The sequence below is a fragment of the Thalassophryne amazonica genome, chromosome 4 (assembly GCF_902500255.1).
Source record: "Thalassophryne amazonica chromosome 4, fThaAma1.1, whole genome shotgun sequence".
Classification (NCBI taxonomy): Eukaryota; Metazoa; Chordata; class Actinopteri; order Batrachoidiformes; family Batrachoididae; genus Thalassophryne; species Thalassophryne amazonica.
In genome coordinates, this window is record NC_047106.1 from 99,709,646 (window position 1) to 99,715,645 (window position 6,000).

A 6,000-nucleotide genomic window follows, 5' to 3' on the forward strand; every position below is an offset into this window, starting at 1 on the left:
AACATGTATTTTGTTTTACTTAAGTTTAATGATAATTTGTTTCTGTCAAACCATATTTTCAATTTTTCCATTTCTATACTGATCCTCCTCAGTAACTCCTGCAAATCCCCCCCTGAACAAAAAATGCTTGTGTCATCTGCAAATAATACTAATTTTAATATTTTGGAAACATTGACAATATCATTTATATAAATTAGAAACAGTTTTGGACCCAATACTGACCCCTGTGGGACGCCACAAGCATTGTCCAAGCATGATGATGTATATTCCCCCAACTTCACAAACTGTTTTCTGTTACTTAAGTAGCTTCTCACCCAGTGCAACACCAACCCCCTAATCCCATACTGTTCAAGTTTATTGATTAATATGTCATGATTAATGGTATCAAAAGCCTTTTTAAGGTCTATAAATATTCCAACTGAATGTAATTTGTGGTCTATGGCGTTTGTAATCTCCTCAACTGATTCTATTAATGCAAGTGATGTTGAACTATGTGCTCTGAATCCATATTGACTATCAGTAAGTAATTTATGTTTATTTATGAATTTGTCTAATCTATTATTGAATAACTTTTCTAATAATTTGGAAAATTGTGGAAGCAAAGAAACAGGTCTATAATTTGTGAAGTGGTGTCTATCCCCAGTCTTATACAGCGGCACAACCTTAGCTATTTTCATTTGATTGGGAAATTTACCGGTTTGAAATGATAAGTTACAGATGTATGTTAATGGTTCTACAATCCATTCAATGACCTGTTTTACCACCACCATATCAATTTCATTTAAATCGGTAGATGTTTTATATTTACAATTATTCACAATGTCTATAATTTCATTTCCATCCACTGCTGTGAGGAACATTGAACAGGGATTTCTTTCTATGAGATTATTATCCCAATCCTCAGGTTGGGAATCGGGAATTTTTTCTGCCAAGCTTGGTCCAATATTTACAAAAAAATTATTAAAACCGTTGACTACCTCATCCTTATTTTCCTTCTTGACATTATTATCAATGAAATACTGAGGGTAACTCTGTTTTTTATTACCATTTTTGATAATGCTATTTAATATATCCCATATTCCTTTAATATTGTTTTTGTTATTATATAATATGTTACTATAATATTCCTTCCTACATACCCGTATAATATTAGTTAATCTATTTTTGTATTTCTTATATCTATTTTCTGCCTCTTTAGTCTTTAGTTTTATGAATTCTCTATACAGTGTATTTTTCTTATTACATGCATTTCGTAACCCTTTCGTCATCCATGGTCGAGCTTGGATTTTTTGTTTTCTGTAGTCTTGTTTAATTGGACAATTTTTATCATATAATGATGTAAATATTTGTAAAAAAGTTTCATATGCACTATCAACATCACTTTCACTGTATACCTTTTCCCAGTTTTGCTCCTGTAAATCCTTCTTTAGTGTGTTCATGTTTTCCTCTGTCCGCACTCGCCTGTATTTTATTTTCTCCTCTGGCTGATTCCGCCGATGGTTTCTATTATAAACGATGAAAACTGGTAGATGATCACTAATGTCACTGATTAATAATCCACTCACAGTGTTATTCTCAATATCATTGCTGAATATATTATCAATTAAGGTAGCACTATGGGATGTAATTCTGCTTGGCCTGGTGATTTTTGGATATAAACTCATACTGTACATTATACTGATAAATTCATCTGTTATTTTATGCTTATTTGGATTGAGCAGATCAATATTTAAGTCACCACAAATGAACACAGTTTTTGATTAGTTTTTGATAACATTTTTTCCATACAGTCAGTGAATGTTTCAATACTAGATCCTGGTGCTCTATATATACAGCTGACTAATACATTTTTGCTTTTTTCTTCACATATTTCAATAGTTATACATTCTAATAAGTTATCAATCACAGTTGTCATATTGTCTACTATTTTATAATCCATGTTCTTATCCACATACACAGCCACTCCTCCTCCACTCTTATTTTTTCTGTTTACACAATTAAATTCATATCCATCCAGTTCAAAATCCATTCCTTTATCTTCATTGATCCATGTTTCTGATATAGCAATTATGTTAAATATTTTTTTAAACTGACTTAAATATTCTTTAATGTTGTTAAAGTTTGCATATAGACTTCTGCTGTTGAAATGGATTATTGATAATTTGTTATCCGTTTTAATGATCCGATTAAACTGTTCATCTGTATAATAGCAACAACTGTCATTGATATTTGAGAAGAAATTATTGTCCGGGTCTATATCGTGCTCCAAGTCCAGTACATTGTGGTCTGTGTATTTAAATGTTCTCAGTTCTACTTTTCCATGATCAGCAATCCTTTGAGTTATATCCTTCTTGTCTCCAGATGTAGATGAATAGGTAGTAGATGAATAGGTTCCTCTGGTCTGTGTCATGGTGTTGTGATGTGTTTGTGTCCTCATACCTTATTGGTCATATTTGTCCAGATCCTCAGCTTTAAGAAACACTATTGTTCATATTTGTCCAGCTCCTCCATGTTCCTTATTGCCATGACTTTTGCTTGTTCTGGTGATCCGTTCAGTTTGATGAATATTTTACAGTTTGAAGTCCATGTGTGCTGGATTTTTCCCTGTTTCTTCAAGAAGCGTGCTTTCCTGGCGATGTCGGCATTCCGTTTGGTGAGATGTTCATTGATGAATACGTTTGTCCCTTTCAGTTTTCTTCCTTGTTTTAACAGTGCTGTTTTGTGTTTTCTGTTGATGAATCTCATGATGACGGTTCGTTTATCACCGTCATTTCTCCGGGGCAGAGGGTGGCACGCTTCAATGTTATTTAAATCCATTTCTATACCTTTAGATAGGAGGAAATCAGCAACCTGTTTTTCCACAGAGCTGACCTCCTGTTCACTGGGCTCCCCTCCGCTCTCATCTGTTACCGCCCGTGCGTAGGACCGTGGTTTGATGTGAAGACCTGTGATGATGACGTCGTTAATTCTGGTGTACTGCTCCAATTCAGCTACTCTATTTTCCAGCTGCACCAGATGCCGGTCTTTCTCGGCATTCTGGAGCCGTAATGCCTTCACCTCCTCCACCAGATCCATGATTGATTTCTGTTGCTGCTTCACAACAGAAATCTCCTCTGATAAAAAGTCCAGAGATTTTTTAATATCGTCACCTTCCTCCGCTGTCAGAACCTTCTTAGGCCCCATGGTCGGCTTATGAGCAGCTTGTCGATCGCCGATGTTAACAGCCTGCGTTGTTTGTCACCGGGATGGATCTGCACTGCGCTGGTGCCGCGCGGCCTCGGTGTTTCCGCGCTGATGGATCCGCGGTGGCTGCACGAGGCCTCGGGGAAGCGGCACTCGTGACGCGCGGCTCTAATGACGCAGCGCGCGGCCTTAGTGAATTCACCACGTTGGGCCTCGGACGTTGTTCTGTCCAGTCGCTGGGCTAAGTTGCCGGTTGAGGTGGTATTCCCACTGTCCGGGTTGGCAAACACCGGCGTGGCAGATGGCAACTACAAACACCACCTCTGAAAACTCAGGTACAAACTTTTTGCAGCTCGCTCTGACGACACGCAGCTCTGACTGACTGTGACTGACGCAGTTTACTCAGCTGGGAGCATAAATTCTGCTTGGGAAGTCGGCTGCCATCCATCCTCATGAGGTGACCCACCCACCGAAGCTGGTTCTTGACAATGACACACACTATTATATTAGTAAAGGTTCTAAGCAAAAGTATTGTTCAGCCTTTCTGAATAGTTCTGTCCATGAATAGTTCTGTCCTTGCACGCTTTGTTTTTTTAATGAGTGATGGTGAAATGATTTTAAAAAACTCACAAAGCAATGTGTTGTAGTCTATTATAAGTACATTTACAACATTTTTACCCCCCACCTTTGACTTTCACGTTGCAAAGATTGACTTTTTACTTGAATAAATGACAGCAATTGTAATCATCTAACTTTTGCTGTTCATTTTTGTATGATTTTGAAAGAGTGATATTGCATGTATAAAACATAATATTGCAATATCTTGAATTTCAGAGGCGGTGGTCAGAACCAGTGACGAATGGTCCAGATACATACACTCAACAAAAATATAAACGCAACACTTTTGGTTTTGCTACCATTTTGTATGAGATGAACTCAAAGATCTAAAACTTTTTCCACATACACAATATCACCATTTCCCTCAAATATTGTTAACAAACCAGTCTAAATCTGTGATAGTGACCACTTCTCCTTTGCTGAGATAATCCATCCCACCTCACAGGTGTGCCATATCAAGATGCTGATTAGACACCATGATTAGTGCACAGGTGTGCCTTAGACTGCCCACAATAAAAGGCCACTTTGAAAGGTGCAGTTTTATCACACAGCACAATGCCACAGATGTCGCAAGATTTGAGGGAGCGTGCAGTTGGCATGCTGACAGCAGGAATGTCAACCAGAGCTGTTGCTCGTGTATTGAATGTTCATTTCTCTACCATAAGCTGTCTCCAAAGGCGTTTCAGAGAATTTGGCAGTACATCCAACCAGCCTCACAACCGCAGACCACGTGTAACCACACCAGCCCAGGACCTCCACATCCAGCATGTTCACCTCCAAGATCGTCTGAGACCAGCCACTCGGACAGCTGCTGAAACAATCGGTTTGCATAACCAAAGAATTTCTGCACAAACTGTCAGAAACCATCTCAGGGAAGCTCATCTGCATGCTCGTCGTCCTCATCGGGGTCTCGACCTGACTCCAGTTCGTCGTCGTAACCGACTTGAGTGGGTAAATGCTCACATTCGCTGGCGTTTGGCACGTTGGAGAGGTGTTCTCTTCACGGATGAATCCCGGTTCACACTGTTCAGGGCAGATGGCAGACAGCGTGTGTGGCGTTGTGTGGGTGAGCAGTTTTCAATGTTGTGGATCAGATGTCAATGTTGTGGATCAAGTGGCCCATGGTGGAGGTGGTATGGGCAGGCATCTGTTATGGACGAAGAACACAGGTGCATTTTATTGATGGCATTTTGAATGCACAGAGATACCGTAACGAGATCCTGAGGCCCATTGTTGTGCCATACATCCAAGAACATCACCTCATGTTGCAGCAGGATAATGCACGGCCCCATGTTGCAAGGATCTGTACACAATTCTTGGAAGCTGAAAATGTCCCAGTTCCTGCATGGCCGGCATACTCACCGAACATGTCACCCATTGAGCATGTTTGGGATGCTCTGGACCGGCGTGTACGACAGCGTGTACCAGTTCCTGCCAATATCCAGCAACTTCGCACACCCATTGAAGAGGAGTGGACCAACATTCCACAGGCCACAATTGACAACCTGATCAACTCTATGCGAAGGAGATGTGTTGCACTGCATAAGGCAAATGGTGGTCACACCAGATACTGACTGGTATCCCCCCCAATAAAACAAAACTGCACCTTTCAGAATGGCCTTTTACTGTGGGCAGTCTAAGGCACACCTGTGCACTAATCATGGTGTCTAATCAGCATCTTGATATGGCACACCTGTGAGGTGGGATGGATTATCTCAGCAAAGGAGAAGTGCTCACTATCACAGATTTAGACTGGTTTGTGAACAATATTTGAGGGAAATGGTGATATTGTGTATGTGGAAAAAGTTTTGAATCTTTGAGTTCATCTCATACAAAATGGGAGCAAAACCAAAAGTGTTGCGTTTATATTTTTGTTGAGTGTAGTTAAGAGAATTTCGTTCCAGGCATGAGTATAATGATCGCTCACTTCTCAGCAACTCAAGCATGCAGAGGGTTGTGTAAGTAAAAGCGAAATGCCCTGACTTGCACCAAATTATTTGCTTGTGAAGGAGGATGTGCAGAGTAGATACAACATTGACACATTTTATTGCTTTAACATATATACTGTGACAGTTGTAGTTCATGATAAAAAAAATCCCCTAGGTAAGCTCTTATAGATATCTAGGTGTTCACTTAGATAATCTATTTAGCTGGGAAACCCATATTGATCATTTGTGTGCACGCTTACAGCAAAGACTG